Here is a 22609-nt window from a genome sequence, read left to right as displayed (position 1 = left end):
TACTGGATTATTATCAAGGTTTTTGCCTCTCAATCATTCACACCTATGGACAATTTAGAACCACCAATTAACCTAACCTGCATGTCTTTGGGGGAAACCAGAGCACCCAGAGGAAACCCATGCAGACACAGGGAGAACATGCAAACTCCACACAAACTCCCCTGCCAGCCGCTAGGTTCGAACCCAGAACTTTCTTGCTGTGAGGTGACAGTGCTAACCACTTACACCACTGTGCGGCTATAGTAAATATTAATTTACTACAGTAGATATTAATTTACTCAGTAACTGCACAAAGTAAAGATCGGTAAATAAAGGCATTGCGGGGAGTTAACTAGTAACAATTTGCACAGGTATGTGAAATACACTGTATTGAAATCAGTGCTTAGTTAATACAAAGTGGTGTAAACATTATGTCCTGAATATCCTAAATACAGTATATTTATAGATATAAAAAAAAAAAAGTTTGCATATAGATTGACATAATGTAGGATGATATGTGGTTTGGCTTTTTTTCCCCCTAGTACTAACCGAACTGCAACTGGACATTGAAAATTTCAACCGATATCCCTGGTCCTGTAAGGATATCCAGTGAGTGAGTTTGTGTGGAATTTGCATGTTCTCCCTGTGTCTGCATGGGTTTCCTCTGGGTGCTCTGGTTTCCCCCAAAGACATGCAGGTTAGGTTAATTGGTGGTTCTAAATTGTCCATAGGTGTGAATGATTGAGAGGCAAAAACCTTGATAATAATCCAGTAGAAGGCAACGGGAAACCATTACTGTAATGTTCCCTAGACACTTTGATGGCCGGATCTGTCAGAGCGGCCATGTCACTATTGAGGTTTTTCACCTGACGTCACAGGGTCACGTGACGCCCCGGTGTCCGCCATTTTGAAGGTCAAGCTACATACTAACGCTGCAGACAGAGAGGGAGAACCAGCTTGAAAAAAAAACGTGTTACAGACACCGGATCCAGTGTAAATAGCTGCTGGAGCGCGCTCCGGCTTGCTCCCCCTCAAATTAAGCAGCACGCTCCGGCTTGCTCCCCCTCAAATTAAGCAGCACGCTCCGGCTTGCTCCCGGAGTGCTCCGAGGTTCTGGAGCGTGCTCCGGCTTGCTCCCCCTCAAATTAAGCAGCGCGCTCCGGCTTGCTCCCAGAGTGCTCCGGGAGCAAGCCGGAGCACGTTGCTTAATTTGAGGGGGAGCAAGCCGGAGCGCGCTGCTTAATTTGAGGGGGAGCAAGCCGGAGCGTGCTGCTTAATTTGAGGGGGAGCAAGCCGGAGCGCGCTCCGGCAGCTATTTACACTGGATCCGGTGTAAATAGCTGCTGGATCATAATTACAGTAAACTAGTAAATACAGTAAAGGAAAAACTTGAGACTGAAAGGTTTTAACAGTCATCCAAATGACTGAACGTAAACATTGCTACAGTAACATACTAGCTATGTTGTTGACATTAGCTAGTGCTAACAGCTAGCTGCTAGTACACTGCTACAACACAGACACCGACCCTAATAATACAGTTCTTGGTCACTGCCTGGTAACAGCAAATTTATAACGGGCCATGTCTCAACAGACTAAGAAGTTATTTCAATGACATTTAATAATATTTTGTTTATCCTGAGGACCGAAAGTAAATGAAAATGTGAACAAACCTTAGCTGTAATAAGATGGCGACCACCGGCTCCAGGGACGACCCACTGATGTAGGCATGTTACCCAGCCTGACACAAAATATTTGTAGGCATCCAAACTCTTATACGCTTTCAGATCAATACCTGTGTATGGCGATGGGTTTTTAACAACATAGGTATACAGATCATGTGGGCCGAAGTCAGGTAAAGACGAGGGCTTCGTGTACTTCCGTACGTCAGTGAACAATCCTGGTGGAAGCAGGTAAACGTCGTTCTCTAAGCCTGCTAACCTCAATTTTTGCAAATACCTCTCCCTCTGCTCGCCCTGTAAATGCCCTACGTCGCTGGAGAGTGAAGGTGTTTTCTGCATCTCGCTCCTTTTTCTTTTATGTTTTTCGTTTGTCGCCTTCCTCGCATTCAAACTGATTCGAGCCGTGACGTCCAAAATGGCAGCCTAACGATGCATCACATGACTTGGTCACGTGGGTGAAAAACCTCAATAGTGCTATGCCAAAAGAAAGAAAACAGCATCCATTAATCAGCTTAGAACCATATGTTCCGAGCAAGTGGAAGCAATGTAATGGCTTTCTAACAAGGTGGGATGACATGACTGTTAGCAAGGTAGTTTTTTTTTTTTTTGCATCCTGTGGCCTGAGGGCAACAGCAGGCTAACATGTCACGCAACAGACTGTCTCCCATCTACATCTCCCTGTTACCACCATTTCCCAGGTAGATATAAATATTTTTTCTTTACTCTCTCCTGAACTCAGAAAACCAGCTGAGCTCAACCTCAAAAAAGCCCTCTGGTAGAGGAGTCAGAAAATGCTTCCTCTGTTTATGTAGCACTATAAAGCAAGTGAGAAAGCAACCCAGAGTTTGCAGCTGTTAAAGGAAAAATGTGACAGTACAGACATTAGCACTTGCATTAGAAATCAGGATTAGATCCAAGATCGTTTGTCATAGCAAATGAGGTTAGCCAGATTAGTCTTGGAAAGGATATTTGATCAGAGAGATGATCAGATCTTCCACCTTTGCTAATTATTCAGGACATGATGAGAGCGTCCAGGACAACGCTAGATGTTCAGAGAACCATTCATTATTTCACCAGCTATTTCAAATGCAGGAGTAAGTAATACAGCATCTTGCAAAAGTATCCATCCCCCTTGGTGTTTGTCCGGTTTTGTCGTATTACAAACTGGAATTAAAATGGACTTTTGGAGGGTTAGCACCATTTGATTTACACAACATGCCTACCACTTTAAAGGTGAAAATTGTTGTTTTATTGTGACACAAACAATAATTAAGATGAAAAAAAAACAGAAATAAGGAGTGTGCATAGGTATTCACCCCCCCCAAAGTCAATACTATGTAGAGCCTACTTTTGCTGCAATTACAGCTGCAAGTCTCTGGGGGTATATTTCTATTAGCTTAGCACATCTAGCCACTGGGATTTTTTGCCTATTCCTCAAGGCAAAACTGCTCCAACTCCTTCAAGTTAGATGGGTTGTGTTGGTGAACAGCAATCTTCAAATTATGCCACAGATTCTCAATTGGATTGAGGTCTGGGCTTTGATTAGGCCATTCCAAGACATTTAAATGTTTCCCTTTAAACCACTCCAGTGTAGCTTTAGCAGTATGTTTAGGGTCATCGTCCTGCTGGAACATGAACCTTTGTCCGAGTCTCAAACCTCTGGCTGACTCAAACAGGTTTTCCTCCAGAATTGCCCTGTATTTAGTGCCATCCATCTTTCCTTCAGTCCTGACCAGCTTTCCTGTCCCTGCAGATGAAAAATATCCCCACAGCATGATGCTGCCACCATCATACCTGACTGTAGGAATGGTGTTCTCAAGGTGTTGGGTTTGCACCACACATGGTGTCTCCCATAATCACCAAAAAGTTCAATTTTTGTCTCATTTGGCCAGAGACTCTTCTTCCATGTGTTTGGGGAGTCTGCCACATGCTGTTGGGAAAACTCCAAACGTGTTTTCTTATTTTCTGGCCACTCTTACATAAAGCCAAACTCTGTGCAGTATATGGCTTAAAGTGGTCCTATGGACAGATACTCCCATCTCCACTGTGGATCTTTGCAGCCCCTTCAGTGTTATCTTTGGCGTCTTTGTTGCATCTCTGATTAATGCTCTCCTTGCCCGGTCTGTGAGTTTTGGTGGGCGGGGCCTTCTCTTGTCAGGTTTGTATTGGTGCCATATTCTTTCCATTTTGCTATAATGGATTTAATGGCGCTCTGTGGGATATTCAAAGTTTGGGATATTTTTTATAACCCAACCCTGATCTATACTTCTCCACAACTTTGTCTCTGACCTGTTTGGAGGCTCCTTGGTTTTCATGTTGCTTGCTTAGTCATGTTGCAGAGTCAGGGTCCTTCCAGAACAGGTTGATTTGCTGTATACAGACGTCATGTGACACTTTGATTGCACACAGGTGGATCTTAATCAACTAATTATGTGACTTCTGAAGTGAATTGGTTGGACCAGCTCTTATTTAGGGGTTTCATACGAAAGGGGGTGAATACTTATGCACACTCCAGATTTCTGATTTTTCATCTTAATTATTGTTTGTGTCACAATAAAACAACAATTTTCACCTTTAAAGTGGTTGGCATGTTGTGTAAATCAAATGGTACTAACCCTCCAAAAATCCATTTTAATTCCAGCTTGTAATGCGACAAAACAGGACAAACACCAAGGGGGATGAATACTTTTGCAAGACACTGTATTTGCATTTTCTTTCATCTCATCTCATCTCATTATCTCTAGCCGCTTTATCCTGTTCTACAGGGTCGCAGGCAAGCTGGAGCCTATCCCAGCTGACTACGGGTGAAAGGCGGGGTACACCCTGGACAAGTCGCCAGGTCATCACAGGGCTGACACATAGACACAGACAACCATTCACACTCACATTCACACCTACGGTCAATTTAGAGTCACCAGTTAACCTAACCGGCATGTCTTTGGACTGTGGGGGAAACCGGAGCACCCAGAGGAAACCCACGCGGACACGGGGAGAGCATGCAAACTCCGCACAGAAAGGCCCTCGCCGGCCCCGGGGCTCGAACCCGGACCTTCTTGCTGTGAGGCGACAGCGCTAACCACTACACCACCGTGCCACCCCATTTTCTTCATGCCATTAAAATTGCATAACAGCTGTTCATATCGAAGTTCTATATCTATACAGCATCAGGTATTTCTTTGAGCTTGAAAATGCGAACTTTTTCAACTTCATCGAAATCCTAATGAAGTTCATTTCACACCATTCTTTCATACGTCATTCCCTTCTCTTTTCACACACATCGAAAGCAGCACAGCCTTTTCCCTGCCACATCATGTCAGTGGTGATGAAAAGCCTGATTAATTTAATTTAAATTAATTTTAATTGAACTTAACACAATTAATCTAGTCTTCTCTTACTCACTCTGCTGAAACTTCCTACACAAAAAGCCAAAAGGCAAACATTTGTATGCAAATAAGATTCTTCTATTTTTAGCACATTTTGATCACCATTAAAATGGAATGATCCTGACCGTCATCAGCCATCCTTCCTTGTGTGCTATAAGGTTTGAGATTGCAGATCTCTCAGTAACACGACTGAACATTCTCTTAAACATAGGGATGATTATTATTCTGTCATGCTTCAGAGAAATGAGGGCCATTGTGCAGTCGGGAAGCTTAAAAACATCAGTTAAAGGTCAGTAGTGTTAATTCCCACTTCATATGGTAGCTTTTTTCATGGAAAAAAAAAATAGTGTATAATCAGAACACCTGTGAAAGGGACTCAGGACATCTATTCTGTATCTGTGGTTCAGAACGGAGTGTGAGAACACAACAGCACAATGAATCATGCATTCGGGTTTTGAACATTATTCAGCAGTGATGAATTTCATTGATTTGAGATACACAGGACAAAGACTCAACAGAGAGACATTTTCTATTAAAAAAAGACCTACTTTACATTCCACAATACCCCTAACATGGGCATCATTTGCATCTAAAAACATTCAGTGGGGGAAAAAGTGTCTGGCATGGGCTAAAGGTCTTTTCAGACACATAGGGAACGCTGAAACGCACGGCTGCTGTGCTGATATTCCTGATGTAGGTGTTGGGGCGGATACTTTCAATACAAGACACACACACCTAATTGAAAGGAAATAATTAGAGCTTAAATGCAGCATGCTAAATCTCCTAGCGACCGTCAGTTTCTCCGAGGCATGATGTCTTGAAACTGTTTTGTTTCTGTTCTTTATGCTGCCGTCAATTTCATTCAGTTAAGACATAATAGTGGTGCTGCTCACTGTGTGAGAGGTAATATAATTCCTGTTTTCCCCCTCTCTCTCTCTAGCCGTTTTTACATAGATATTCCATATTATTCTATCCACATTCACTGGCAATTGCGTGCTCTGACTGGCTACTCTACGACGAGGATATCAGCTCATATACTGTGAGTAGAGAAAAAAAATGGCGGAGCCACCACATCAAGTCAGATATATCACTTTATCAAGTATTTAAAAGAAACAGAAATAGCTAAAATAATATAGTCCTCCCCTTCCCAATCCTTGAATTGCAAGTGACATCAAAGCAAAATAGAAACCCAGATGTCGGCCATGTTGGTGGATATACAAATGCGGGGTCAAGTGACATTCCATAAAAAACATCATCACGCGTGCGCAGCTCTCTTTGTTTTGTCCACTGCTTTAAGCGTTCTGTTAGCTCGGCTATATCTTTGTGCTGTATACGGTTGTGGTCACAACAGTACTCGTGACCGTGGCACGTTCTGATTTTTTTAGAATTTCGTCCGTAATTCGGAAAGAGGGCGAGAAAACTCTGAGGCTTAGTATGGAGAGGAGACGAGCACGGCTGAACGATAACGGCAGGGCTGATCTAACAGAGACTAAAACCAGAACAGCTCGTGTTTGTAGTAATCATTTTACCTCGGGTGAGATTCAAAAGCTTTCTCAATAATATCATGGAAGAATTTTATTTCGTGTTGCTAGAATTTTGCTATAAAATGAGCGTTCTCTCTTTGTGGTTCACTCCGTCATTGTTATAATTTTAACACATGTATTATCATTTCGCTTCCAGGAGCACCAGCAAAATTCATCTCATCTCATCTCATCTCATCTCATTATCTCTAGCCGCTTTATCCTGTTCTACAGGGTCGCAGGCAAGCTGGAGCCTATCCCAGCTGACTACGGGCGAGAGGCGGGGTACACCCTGGACAAGTCGCCAGGTCATCACAGGGCTGACACATAGACACAGACAACCATTCACACTCACATTCACACCTACGCTCAATTTAGAGTCACCAGTTAACCTAACCTGCATGTCTTTGGACTGTGGGGGAAACCAGAGCACCCGGAGGAAACCCACGCGGACACGGGGAGAACATGCAAACTCCGCACAGAAAGGCCCTCGCCGGCCACAGGGCTCGAACCCAGACCTTCTTGCTGTGAGGCGACAGCGCTAACCACTACACCACCGTGCCGCCCCACCAGCAAAATTATGCAATAGAAACAATCCAAACTGGGCACCCACTCAGGACACAGGCTATGTTTTGGCCAAGGTCGGACTTGATTCTTCGGCAGCCAAAGCAGATAGAATGCAATATCTGGGTACTTGATGGTCAGTAGAAGCATCTTATCTTCAGTAAAATCTGACTTTTTTAAAATAATATGGGTCAAAATCACACATTTTATAATATGGAATATTATGGGTCTTCTCTTTGTATCGAATCTTTGCTCGACCGTTCAATTCGTGGTAATACTGAGAAAATTCAGCATTTTTTTTTACAGACACGCTTTCAGCGGCTGCCATCCGAGTTGCTTTGTACGGTATATCCACCATCATGGCGGACGCTCATGACTTAGTACATTTTGATCACGTGGTTGCAAGTCATCTATAGCTCCTGTTCCACACTCCAGCCCAGTCGGTGGCAGTAATGCACCTTTAAGTTGGTTTGCTAACTGCCAAAAAAAACGACATAAGAAGAAGAAGAAGAAAATGGTGGAGTGTGTTACTGAACCAACCGAGGATGAAATAAAAACTCTACTCAAAAACAAAACCCCAAAAAATACAAAAAAAAGCAACAAACATGTAATAAAAGCATTTGATGGTAAGAATGTATCTTTTCATTTTTAATTTTTCAAGAATTATCATCACATTTTTCACAAATTGTTCCGGTCATTTCGCAGCTTTGTTTACATTCTACGCAGAAATGATTTTGCCGGACATTTTGTATGAAGTTTTATTAATCAAATTTGCAAAAAAAAAAACAAAAAATGCTCTGTTTCTCAAAATCCAGTGAATGTGGATAGAATAAAACAGTTATTCCACTCAATCTCATCGTACATGGCTTATAGCCGACTCAGTGCTACGCACCTCGTCAGCTATCAGTTCATGTACGACTCAATTTCATGGAATAACTGTTAAATATTGGTGTAAACAAGGCACCTCAGTATTCCAGCTTTAGTCATTTACACTGAACCAAATAAAGCCATCAGGAAGCAGTGCCAGTGTGTGTTTTTACATTGTGAGCTGGCGTTCTGCAACCAGAGGCATGATGTGTCACAATGGACTGTCAGCGTCTAGGGTGACGTAGCTACGTGTTGGAAATATGACCACCCCGAGCATACTGGTGTTGCTTTCAAAACACTGGTGGGTGAACTGAGTGTTGGTGCTTTTGTTAGCTGTGCACATGTATACCACTCTTCAAGCATCATATGCAACATGTAATCGCTTCCGTTAAATAATTCGGATTTATGGGAAGAAACAGTCTCAATATATAATACCATGTTTGTGTCCTTTAGCCGAGCCGGCTTTTTGGGAAAAAAAACAGTCTGTCAAAGAAAACTGTGCTTGGAAATGGAGAGAGAATCAGAGTGAAAGATAGCGAAGAAAAGAGGAGTGGGGAGACTCGTGCAAACCGTGATCAGAAATATGTTGGCGGAGAAAGCGAAGAGAAGTAGAAAGAGATTTGAAGTAGAAAGGTGTGCAGACCTTAAAGGAGAACTGAAGCCATTTTTAAACTTGCTTTATTCCTTAATTAATGTGTTATTCAATTACATTTTCAGTTTTAGTAACCTTATATCATGACTCGTCTTGGCATCTAATTGCAATTAAATATTATACTTATCGGCCTATTCGGTTTTTAGCCGTGTTGAATTTAGTGCGTTCGGTCCACGGCAGGCGTCGCTTATCCACGCGATCTTCACGAGACTTGTGTGAGACTTCGAAACGTGAAGTGTCAGCCAGGTGTCAGCGCCACCATTTTGAAAACTGTTTTCCAAATGAAGTATTGCACAAAAACGAGTTTAAATGACGATGACTGCCAACTTTTTCAAACTTTCCTGATTGCTATCAAAACAAACAAAACTTCCAGCTTGATTACGTCAGCGTTCGAAAGAGGGCGCGCATGTCTTTTGACAACGTTAGCAGATGTTGGTTACTTTGATTTCCGCTGTACGTTTTACTTCCGTCCTACGATGTCTCGCACAGGTCTCAACGAATCACGTTTACAGTCATTGCTTTGACATGGACTGATATATTACAGAGCATATTTCAAACACTCATAACTTGCTATAGCAGCGACAAAATAGCGATCAAAAATGCATTCCGATATTTAATAAAATGAGATACACTACCGTTCAAAAGTTTGGGGTCACCCAGACAATTTTGTGTTTTCCATGAAAAGTCACACTTTTATTTACCACCATAAGTTGTAAAATGAATAGAAAATATAGTCAAGACATTTTTCTGGCCATTTTGAGCATTTAATCGACCCCACAAATGTGATGCTCCAGAAACTCAATCTGCTCAAAGGAAGGTCAGTTTTATAGCTTCTCTAAAGAGCTCAACTGTTTTCAGCTGTGCTAACATGATTGTACAAGGGTTTTCTAATCATCCATTAGCCTTCTGAGGCAATGAGCAAACACATTGTACCATTAGAACACTGGAGTGAGAGTTGCTGGAAATGGGCCTCTATACACCTATGGAGATATTGCACCAAAAACCAGACATTTGCAGCTAGAATAGTCATTTACCACATTAGCAATGTATAGAGTGGATTTCTGATTAGTTTAAAGTGATCTTTATTGAAAAGAACAGTGCTTTTCTTTCAAAAATAAGGACATTTCAAAGTGACCCCAAACTTTTGAACGGTAGTGTAAATAGAATTACGATAATAAAAAAAAATTGCCTTCAGTTCTCCTTTAAATGCTGTAGACAGACATGTTTGAATTTGTGCTGGTCTTAGAAAGAAGAATGTCAATGTCAGAAACATCACACGCCTGATCCACCATGCCGGCTGTCCCTTTGACACCGACATTGTTACTACCAACACAGAACACCGTTCCACATTCAGACATTTTATACAGAACGCAATGTGGAATAAAGGTGTTTCTGCCTTGAACAGGCTGTGTAAAAGGGACCCCTCTCTCTCTCTCACACACACACACACACACACACACACACACAATACATCCATCCATAACCGCTTATCCTGTTCTACAGGGTCGCAGGCAAGCTGGAGCCTATCCCAGCTGACTACGGGCGAAAGGCGGGGTACACCCTGGACAAGTCTCCAGGTCATCACAGGGCTGACACATAGACACAGACAACCATTCACACTCACATTCACACCTACGCTCAATTTAGAGTCACCAGTTAACCTAACCTGCATGTCTTTGGACTGTGGGGGAAACCGGAGCACCCGGAGGAAACCCACGCGGACACGGGGAGAACATGCAAACTCCACACAGAAAGGCCCTCGCCGGCCACGGGGCTCGAACCCGGACCTTCTTGCTGTGAGGCGACAGCGCTAACCACTACACCACCGTGCCGCCTCAGGCAATACACTGCATTTATAATCATATACAAATAAATGCTTTTTTTTTTTTTTTGCATGCATAAAAGTGCTGACATATGATTTTACATTTTTTTAAATTAACCAGCATTTATCACTACCAAGTACTCATTTTTTTTCCTCACACTGTCAGCGTAAATCTTTTTTTTTGACACACTGTCTGTCGGACTCTTGCAGACATTTTTTCACTTGTTTTGTACCACCAGAAAAGAAAAAAAAAACAATTCTCCTGTGGTCTACTTTGTGAATGTCAATGTATTTTGTTTCAAAACTAATTTGGATGTCAGGCTCCCGTGTGGAAGAAGAGAAATAGTTTGGAGATTGAATCCTGATGATTTCACAGGCGTATTGTAACTGGGAGTCTAAGAGAGCAAAATTGCTGCTGCTTTCTGGATGCCATCACTCTTTCTCCCCTGTCAATCAAACTGACTAACCGATCATGGGTGTCTGTGAGAAGAGGACAGAAAAAGAAACTGTTATTTTGAGTCTTTGTGTGTTTCTTTTTCCAAATTTACAAAGTGACTGAGTATGAGAAAGGCACTATTTAAAGGTAGACTGCCTTTCAGATTTTTCATATTTAGGTCATAAAAAGAATTTTCCCTGACACCCAATTTTTTTTTTTAGTGAACCAAAAGCTACTGAATTCAAATGACAGACTTCCAATTTCATTAGTTTTTTTTAACAGAACAATTAATGAATTTATCTCCACGTGCCCCTAAATTCTCTGCTATTTTTTCCTGCTTCACCATGACCCGATTCAAGATACTACATCCTGCATCACATGGTGGGCTTTCCCCGTTCACGCAAGGCATTGTGGGATACAAATTTGAAAAAGGAGAGAAAAATGGAGGATGTGAGTGTGCAAATGAACCGTGAAAGACCGACGACAGTAACGGAAAACGAGAAGAAAAGACGTTATGTTATATATGAAGGAAAGGAAACGCAGGACCAAATTAATAAATATGGGCGCTCAGCGAGCACCTCGGTATGATCAGCTGTTTGTTTAGCGACAGAATGATGGAACTGTCAGTGCACGTGCAAAGGTAAACCTGTAGATGGCAGTAATGCAACACTGTGGATGCCAGCTGCTGTAAAACCCAAAAGAAGACGACGACGATGACTTAGATCAGTGTTTCTCAACCTTTTTTCAGTCACGGCACCCTTCAGAAGTATGCAAATTCTCAAGACACCCCCATATAAAATATACGCAGTCACGCTGACCATACGCTGACCTTGGCAGTGACGTTGTGACATGGGAAAGGGGGCCATGAGACAAATTTTGATGATGCATGAGGCGGCGATGATCTGCAGTAGTGTAGCTATCGTTTTTTGGAATTTTAATTAATTTTATTTATTTCAATGTTAGAATATATAATTTTTTGATGGCACCAGACGGCACCCCAGGGTGTCGCGGCACCCCGGTTGAGAAAGGCTGACTTAGATAAGTGTGTGCATGCACACACAGACTTCCTCTGTCTGCTTGACTGCGCGACGTGAACGATTTCATGCACATTATTTCCTCGAGAATCCCCTCAAATTAAATAACTTCCCAGCTACAGAATGGCCTCTTGTTGGTTTTTTTTAGATATTACAAAAACAAACATATATCACAATAACCAAATTTCAGAGGTAACTAAATTTCACTGATTTTATAAAATCAAAAGGCCGTCTACTTTTAAATGACATAATGCACAATAATAACACCACATGCATCTTGCTGACAGCTACTGTACATACAATCATGGACTATGGAATCAATTTTGTGCCAAAATGTTCATACAATACTTTTGAAATATCAAACAAAAACGACAAATCAAAATACAAAAAAAGTCAATTTTTTTAGACTGGCAAACAAATTATTCGTGTAATCGTGCAAAATATCAGTCTATTACTCTTCAGAAACATTTTATTTTTGTTCCGCGTCTTTCTCAGTTTTGTTTGACGCAATTTATTTTGGTTGCGATTCCAGCTTTCTCGTTTGCGCTCCCTGACTTTTTGCTTGCAGTTTTGGCACAAACTTCACGTGTGGGTGGGCTGTCCAGGAACGCATTCCCATTGGGTAACTTGTGTTTGACTGATAGCTACGCTCAGCCATTCCCCGGAGGCTGTTGCGGCCATTCCCTACTCGGATTCTGGCGGACTGTTTGACGAGTGACCGATCCATTGACGGTAAACAAGGATCAGGTGGACTTCAGTGGCGACTATGATATTGAATTTACACTTTGTTGAATTAATTCAATATCATAGTCGCCACTGAAGTCCACCCGATCCTTATTTACTGTCAATGGATCGGTCGCTCGTCAAACAGTCCGCCAGAATCCGAGTAGGGAATGGCTGAGCGTAGCTGTCAGTCAAACACAAGTTAGCCAATGGGAATGCATTCCTGGACAGCCCGCCCACACGTGAAGTTTGTGCCAAAACTGCAAGCAAAAAGTCAGGGAGCGCAAACGAGAAAGCTGGAATCGCAACCAAAATAAATTGCGTCAAACAAAACTGAGAAAGACGAGGAACAAAAATAAAAGGTTTCTGAAGAGTAATAGACTGATATTTTGCACGATTACACGAATAATTTGTTTGCCAGTCTAAAAAAATTGACTTTTTTTGTTTTTTGATTTGTCGTTTTTGTTTGATATTTCAAAAGTATTGTATGAACATTTTGGCACAAAATTGATTCCATAATGGACCTCCCTTACTGAAACAGTTGTAGAGGGATATGTTGGGGGAGTTATTTGTGTCACACTGTGTGATGATTGTGTATTGGCAGCTTATCCATTTATGTATATTGGTCATTTAACAAATCTTCATAAAGTCCTCAGTGACAACTTCATGCAATCTCTGTTTAAATACTGAAATAATTATCTCTTTTGAATGACCAATTATTTATGTTGCTATTTGACAGATACAAGCTGGTGTTCTGTTGATTTGCTCACCTTTCTAGATCAAAGGCAATACATGTAAAACCCCACTTTGCTCCCATTATAGTGGGTTTTAGTGGATTACTGTATGACTGGAGGGGCGGCACGGTGGTGTAGTGGTTAGCACTGTCACCTCACAGCAAGAAGGTTCTGGGTTTGAGCCCAGTGACTGGCAGGGGCCTTTCTGTGTGGAGTTTTTATGTTCTCCCGTGTCTGTGGGGGTTTCCTCCGGGTGCCCCGGTTTTCCCCACAGTCCAAAAATATGCAGGTTAGACTAACTGGTCACTCTAAATTGCCCATAGGTGTGAATGTGTGTGTGAATGCTTCATTGTCTGGGAACCGAGCTGGTCCCAAGCCTGGAAAAAAGAAGGGTTGCGACAGGAAGAGAGTCCAATGTAAAAAAAAAAAAAAATGCTGCAATTAATATGACATGTCAAGGACATGGCAGTGACCCCATACAAATAAGTGGGACAAGCTGGAAGAAGAAGGAGATGCTAGTGGATTATGACTGGGTTGCCAGAAAGGGCTCATTTAAAAATACGAACCAAGCACCAAAATCTTGTTTGAAAGCAAATAATTGGAATTAAATCTAATTTTGGAAAAAAAAAATAATAAAAAGCAATAAAAAGCAAATGCTAAGTGCAAACAGTGGGTATAAGATGCACAGAACCATTTGTCTTGGAAGATATACGGTATAGCAAAAATTTGAGAGAGAAATGGTGGGTTATGGAGTCAAGTCCCATAACAGGTATTTCACATCCTGAAAAATGCTTAGATAAAGAAGAAAAATCAAGCTAAATGTTAACGAGATAGTAGCCTATAGCACTGACTTAATTTCATTATTAATGTTCTGTTTTGTCGCATTACAAGCTGGAATTAAAATGGATTTTTGGAGGGTTAGCTCCATTTCATTTCCACAACATGTCTACCACCTTAAAGGTGCAAATTGTTGTTTTATTGTGACACAAACAATAATTAAGATGAAAAATCAGAAATCTGGAGTGTGCATAAGTATTCACCCCCTTTCGTATGAAACCCCTAAATAAGAGCTGGTCCAACCAATTCACTTCAGAAGTCACATAATTAGTTGATTAAGATCCACCTGTGTGCAATCAAAGTGTCACATGATGTCTGTATAACTCAACCTGTTCTGGAAGGACCCTGACTCTGCAACACGACTAAGCAAGCAACATGAAAACCAAGGAGCCTCCAAACAGGTCAGAGACAAAGTTGTGGAGAAGTATAGATCAGGGTTGGGTTATAAGAAAATATCCCAAACTTTGAATATCCCACAGAGCTCCATTAAATCCATTATAGCAAAATGGAAAGAATATGGCACCACTACAAACCTGACAAGAGAAGGCCCCGCCCACCAAAACTCACAGACCAGGCAAGGAGGGCATTAATCAGAGATGCAACAAAGACACCAGAGAGAACACTGAAGGAGCTGCAAAGATCCACAGCGGAGATGGGAGTATCTGTCCATAGGACCACTTTAAGGCATACACTCCACAGAGTGGGGCTTTATGGAAGAGTGGCCAGAAAATTTTCATTGTTTAAGAAAACACATTTGGAGTTTGCACTACAGCATGTGGCAGACTCCCCAAACACATGGAAGAAAAGTCTCTGGTCAAATGAGACTAAAATTGAACTTTTTGGCCATCATAGGAAATGCCATGTGTAGCGCAAACCCAACACCTTGAGAACAGTGAAGCATGGTGGTGGCAGCATCATGCTGTGGGGATATTTTTCATCTGCAGGGACAGGAAAGCTGGTCAGGATGGAAGGAAAGATGGATGACACTAAATACAGGGCAATGCTGGAGGAAAACCTGTTTGAGTCAGCCAGAGGTTTGAGACTGGAGCGAAGGTTTACGTTCCAGCAGGACAATGACCCTAAACATACTGCTAAAGCTACACTGGAGTGGTTTAAAGGGAAACATTTAAATGTCTTGGAATGGCCTAATCAAAGCCCAGACCTCAAGCCAATTGAGAATCTGTGGCATAACTTGAAGATTGCTGTACACCAACACAACCCATCTAACTTGAAGGAGTTGGAGCAGTTTTGCCTTGAGGAATGGGCAAAAATCCCAGTGGCTAGATGTGCTAAGCTAATAGAGACATAGCCCAAGAGACTTGCAGCTGTAATTGCAGCAAAAGTTGGCTCTACAAAGTATTGACTTTGGGGGGGTGAATACCTATACACACTCCAGATTTCTATTTTCTTTCATCTTAATTATTGTTTGTGTTATAGTTGTAGGTATGTTGTGTAAATCAAATGGTGCTAACCCCCCAACAATCCATTTTAATTCCAGCTTGCAATATGACAAAACAGGACAAACACCAAGGGGGATGAATGCTTTTGCAAGACACTGTACATTCATAATCCGGACTATGTTTCTGTACCGGAATGACAATGAAGTGGGCTTGCATACATTTAAATGACTTAAATAATTTGTCCAACAGTTCTGGATGATAGTAGTTTGTTCCTGAAGGTCAGTATGTTCAATATTGTGGGTTGGATGATGCCAGGAATGGTTTCAACTGCTGTAGAGCTTTTCAGATTGAAATGCTTACTCATCCATCAGGATAACACACACACACACACACAGTGATAGAGTTGGAATAGAGCAGTTCACCACAGCCCATCTATCATCAGCTCCGACAAACCTGAGAGGCAACAGGATCAGTTCCCCTGATACTCTTTCCTCTACACACCAAGTAATTGTTGTGTGGGTTTTGCCTTCTGCAGTACAATTAAATGGGCAGTCAGTGTTCAAATGGACTTAACTGATCATCAGGGATACATAATACACAAAGAAAGATTTGTGTAGTGGTACTAGGTTTGCCAGGGTATTGTGCATTGAATCAAACGGTGTTTAAAGCTAATTTGTTTTTACCATAGAGGTTTTGAATTCTCTAATTTGATTGATCAGGAGGTGTTGATTAACTTTCTGTAACAAGAGCTTAGACTTTAATTCTGGCTGCAGGGCAAATCACAGGTTGGTCTTAATGCACTTGTTGTCATTGATTATTATTTCTGTAGGAACAATTTTCACAGGGACTTGTCCAGTGGATGCCCGACATAATGGAAAATGAATATTAAATCAACGAAAAACATGCTGTTGTTTAACAAATCAATCAATAGTGTCATTGTTGATATGGTGTGATGTTTACTGAAAACCTATGAAATGGATCGCCAGTGTTACTTATGAGCAGCAAGGAAGTTTTAAGCTTCTCTGTAAAATTGCCTCGTTAGCTTCAAGTAAAGGAAAAGAAAGGCTTGTGGGAGAAATGTTTATAGTTGCTGTAATATAAGTGATAACACGAACTAATTGTTTCATCGACACTGGACAACATTAAATGTTACTATAAATGATTAAAATCTCTTACATTATGGTTTTTAATCAGTAAAAAAAAAAAAGAATCATTGTCAAATAGCTGTGCTATAAGAGGAATAAAACTATCCGGGGGCGGCACGGTGGTGTAGTGGTTAGCGCTGTCGCCTCACAGCAAGAAGGTCCGGGTTCGAGCCCCGTGGCCGGCGAGGGCCTTTCTGTGCGGAGTTTGCATGTTCTCCCCGTGTCCGTGTGGGTTTCCTCCGGGTGCTCCGGTTTCCCCCACAGTCCAAAGACATGCAGGTTAGGTTAACTGGTGACTCTAAATTGAGCGTAGGTGTGAATGTGAGTGTGAATGGTTGTCTGTGTCTATGTGTCAGCCCTGTGATGACCTGGCGACTTGTCCAGGGTGTACCCCGCCTTTCGCCCGTAGTCAGCTGGGATAGGCTCCAGCTTGCCTGCGACCCTGTAGAACAGGATAAAGCGGCTAGAGATAATGAGATGAGATGAAAACTATCTGGGATGTGCTGATATTGGGCATTATATTCCTCATCAAAATATTCCCGTGCAGGGATTGGCCAAGGATGACTCATATGACATAACATTGGTCCACCACTGATTAAGCAATGCACCTTGTGACATCTTAAAAAAAAAAGGATTTGGGCGCGTCGTGGCTCAGGTGGATAAGGCGCCATACCATAAATCCGGGGGCCCGGGTTCGATTCTGACCCGAGGTCATTTTCCGATCCCTCCCTGTCTCTTTCTCCCGCTCATTTCCTGTCTCTACACTGTCCTATCCAATAAAGGTGAAAAAAGCCCAAAAAAAATCTTAAAAAAAAAAAGGTTTGGCATTAAAAAAAAAAATGGATATACCGTGAGTCAGTCATGGTATATCCTGGATATACCATGAACTAAAGTCACACTTTCAATCGATATGGCCGACTTGAGTCTTTTTTTTTAACAATAAAGACAGACAAAAATAGAAGTCATTAATACAATCAAAAACAAAACATTAACATTTCAGATGGGGATTTTCAACTCATCTCATCTCATCTCATTATCTCTAGCCGCTTTTATCCTTCTACAGGGTTGCAGGCGAGCTGGAGCCTATCCCAGCTGACTACGGGCGAAAGGCGGGGTACACCCTGGACAAGTCGCCAGGTCATCACAGGGCTGGGATTTTCAACTGAACACATTAAAATAACCCCACAAATCAAAAGTTTTAACAGCTTTCTGATTTTGCAAGTCAGTAACTGTTGGTCTCTTTTTCAAATACCAAAAATAACAGTTTAGTAACCAACTCAAGTCACAGCTGTGTCTCCGTGAGTATTTCTGTGTGTGTAGATCTACATATCATGATCATGCTTAGTGACGCAGGCGATAGCATGGTACATTGAAGGTTGTTTTAAGTTTACTTTAATTTTATTCTATTTTATTCCGCTGGTTTCTTTTTCTTTTTCTCCTTTTTTTTCTTTTTGGCATTTTATTTTATTTCTACTATTGTTTAATTCTTATTATTTTCTTTTAATTCTTTTAATGAATTGTTTTAGATTAAAAATAAAATTATTTTATGTAATTTTATTTCTCTATTGTTTACTGTTTTTGTTTTTGCTTCTGTAAAGCACATTGAACTGCCATTGTGTATGAAATGTGCTATATAAATAAACTTGCCTTGCCCCGATGTAAACAAAAAGCATGGCCACCTCCAGTGTGTTTATGCCGAGATTAAATCTTAATACTTTCATTTTTACAGGTTATACAACAGGTATACCTGTTGTTTTACAGGTATAAACATTCATTCATCCCCCTTTCAATTAAGTTTCGGAATGATCAGAGGTGAATGTATGTGGGCTAATAAATGGATGGTGTATGTATGCATAGATGGAAGACTAGAATGTGTTATCTTTCTTTGGCTATTTTGCACAGATTATTTAGAACTATGGTTCTTTTGTACATGTATGAAAATGTATGAATGTAATTTATATATATGACTGTAGGAATGGTATTAATTTTTGTGATGTATGAATGTATGGTTGTTACAAATATGGATGTATGGATATATGTACTGTATGTATGGTTTAGATGGATATGTAGGAAGGTGGCTATTTTGCACAGGATACTTATAACTATGGTTCTTTTGCATATGTAGGAAGTGTATGAATGTAATTTATATGTATGACTGTAGGGATGGTATCAGTCTTAGTGTGTATGAATGAGATGTATGAATGTTATAAACTTGGATGTGTGGACATGTATGGATGTTATTGGTTTGGATGTATGGATATACTGTATATGAATGTATGTATGGTTTAGATGGATATCTAGGAATGTATAGATGTTATTAGATTGGATGTATGGATAGGTATGTATGTATGTATGTATGTATGTATGGCTATTACTTGAGTGGATGTTAGGTAGGTATGTTTGTATGCATGTATGAATAGTTTTGTATGAATGTATTAATGGTACTTGTTTGAATGTTTGTATGTATCAGTGTTAGGATTTTTAATTTGCACAGTTCACCTGGAGCAAAAATGCCGGATTGCACATATGTTCTTTTCGTGAATTAGATGTGTGTTTGTGTCCCTTTCTCGATGCAGCAATGTTCCCTGACTCTAAGCTAAATTTCTCCCGAGGGAGACCAATAAAGTTACTTTATTTTTCTTTACTTTTATTTTGGAATTTTTTGATGCGGGATATACATCAAATACTGTGTACACCATGCACAAAGAGGCTTCAGGAATTATGGATTCTCTTTGGTGACTGGCGTAGTATTTCTTCAGAGCTGCATCCCTCACAAAATAGTACTATACCAGTCACCGAAGAGAATCCATAATTTCAACCGGAGCCTCTCAGTGCATGGTATATTTGATTATTATTCTATCCACATTCACTGGATATGAGCAACCGTGTGCACTGATTGGCTACTCTACTACTAGGCTATCAGCTCATATACCGTGAGTAGAGAAAAACAAAATGGTGGAGCGTGTTGCTGCACCAACCGAGGACAAAATAAAAACTCTACTCGAAAACAAAACCCCCAAAATTGTTTCAAGTATTAAAAAGAAACAGAAATAACTAAAACAATATAGTTCTCCCTGCCAATCCTTCATAGATTTTCTGAAATGATCACTGATTACACTGATTGAACTCTAAAAAAAAAAAGGCAAACGTAACCCTTATGACAAAAAATTTAATCATAAAATAAAAAAATAAATCACACTCAACATGAAGTGTCTAAAATGTGAACATTACAAGTGTTAATAATTTGATTATTCAAGTGAGTTCTATATGACATTTCTACAAGGGAATGTGAACATCTACAGTTGAGCATTAGTTGGATATAACCAAAACTAAAATCTTAAATACTTTTTTTTTCTTTTTCCCCTGGTGTCTACTGTAGGTAGAGCCAAGCTCACACATCCTTTGGCCATTGTTTAGAGATTCAAAAGCAGGAACAAATATTTAGCAGTTATTCCATGAAATTGAGTCGTACATGAGCTGATAGCCGATGAGCCGTGTAGCACCGAGTTGGCTATAATCCATTTACGACGAGATTGAGTGGAATAAGTGTTTTATTCTATCCACATCCACTGGATTTTGAGAAACACAGCATTTTTATTTTTTGAAAATTTGATCAATAAAATCTTGATACAAAATGTCTGACAAAGTCATTTCCACCTAGAATGGAAACAAACCGGTGAAATGACAATAGCAATTTGTGAAAAATGCTATAATAATATCTATCCATTATCCATAACCACTTATCCTGTGGGCGGCACGGTGGTGTAGTGGTTAGCGCTGTCGCCTCACAGCAAGAAGGTCCTGGGTTCGAGCCCCGTGGCTGGCGAGGGCCTTTCTGTGTGGAGTTTGCATGTTCTCCCCGTGTCCGCGTGGGTTTCCTCCGGGTGCTCCGGTTTCCCCCACAGTCCAAAGACATGCAGGTTAGGTTAACTGGTGGCTCTAAATTGACCGTAGGTGTGAATGTGAGTGTGAATGGTTGTCTGTGTCTATGTGTCAGCCCTGTGGTGACCTGGCGACTTGTCCAGGGTGTACCCCGCCTTTCGCCCGTAGTCAGCTGGGATAGGCTCCAGCTTGCCTGCGACCCTGTAGAAGGATAAAGTGGCTAGAGATAATGAGATGAATGAGATGAGACTTATCCTGTGTAAAGTCATGGGCAAGCTGGAGCCCATCCCAGCTGACTACGGGCGAAAGGCGGGGTACACCCTGGACAAGTTGCCAGGTCATCGCAGGGTGACACATAGAGACAAACAACCATTCACACTCACATTCACACCTACGGTCAATTTAGAGTCACCAGTTAACCTAACCTGCATGTCTTTGGACTGTGGGGGAAACCGGAGCACCTGGAGGAAACCCACACAGATACGGGGAGAACATGCAAACTCCGCACAGAAAGGCCTTCTTCAGCTGCTGGACTCGAACCCAAAACTTTCTTGCTGTGAGGTGACAGCGCTAACCACGACATCATGCCGCCCAATAATAATAATAATAATTCTTGAAAAATAAAAAAAGATACAACAAATACTTTGATTCCATATATATATATATATATATATATATATATATTTTTTTTTTTTTTTTTTTGTATTTTTGGCATTTTGTTTTCAAGTAGAGTTTTTATTTCATCCTCGGTTGGTTCAGTACAGGTTTGTAGTACTCAAGCCCAGGACTTGGACTCAAGTTCGACTCGTGCCCCAATTTTAAGGACCTGTGACTTGACTTGGATTCATACATTAACTGCATTCGGATTCATAAATTGGAGACGAGGACTCGGATTTTCTCTTTATTTTTTGTAACATGCCATAATAATTTGGCATAAGATATTTATATCTACATTAATTTTTATACTAATTTCATGCAAGAGAATGCACATTCACCTGTTCATATGTCATGTTCAGGAACAAACTAACGTTCATGGCGCTAAAATGCCTGGAGAGACGCCCCTAGGATTGTCCGGTTTGCTTATACAGACTTCTCGTGCGGTGGGAAAAAAATTTGCACTGCTCTGTGTTCCATACTGTATGTAGAAGAACTATTGAGGAGACGACAGGGACAACCTCGAACTTCAATTGTCATTTGGTAAGACTCCACCCAGAGAAGGAAGTGACATGCTGTGTTCATTGCTCTGTTGATAGTGGGCGGGGCTCGCTTGCTGAGTGATGAACTAGCTAGTGTTAACCCTCTCTCATGTTATTTGCCCTGTTGATAGTGGGCGGGGCTTGCTGAGCGATGAACAAGCTTTTTATCTGTAGCCTGTTAACTAAAACGGGGCAGTCGAGCAGGAACGTTAGTCCAACACAGTAGCAGAGACACTTTCACATAAAGGCAGCAACAGCCACCGTCAAATGATACAGCAACACACTCTGCCATTTTGTTTTTCTCTACTAACGGTATATAAGCTGATAGCCTAGCAGTTGAGTAGCCAATCAGAGTGCACGATTGCTCATATCCAGTGAATGTGGATAGAACAAGTTTAATTAAACCTGCATCAAAGCATAAACAGGAAATTATAAAAGAATCAACCTGTCATGTTTCCCTGGGACAATTTTATGTAATACATACATTTAAGGAAGAACATATTGCATCACTCTAATAATAAAGATGAGACAAATGATCCTCCTCAGGGCAGGAGCCAGAGGCAATATAATGTCTAGGAGAGAATTTGTGAGCACTGCTTCCTTTAGAAGTAATATTTGCCGTCTCGTAAAAATATTGTAGCACGGTTCAAACATCATGGCCGATGAGGGCCTTTCTGTGTGGAGTTTGCATGTTCTCCCGCATCTGTGTGGGTTTCCTCCGGGTGCTCCGGTTTCCCCCACAGTCCAAAGGCATGC

This window comes from Neoarius graeffei, chromosome 11 (genome assembly GCF_027579695.1).
Source record: "Neoarius graeffei isolate fNeoGra1 chromosome 11, fNeoGra1.pri, whole genome shotgun sequence".
NCBI classification, from domain to species: domain Eukaryota; kingdom Metazoa; phylum Chordata; class Actinopteri; order Siluriformes; family Ariidae; genus Neoarius; species Neoarius graeffei.
This window is presented reverse-complemented; position numbering follows the sequence as displayed.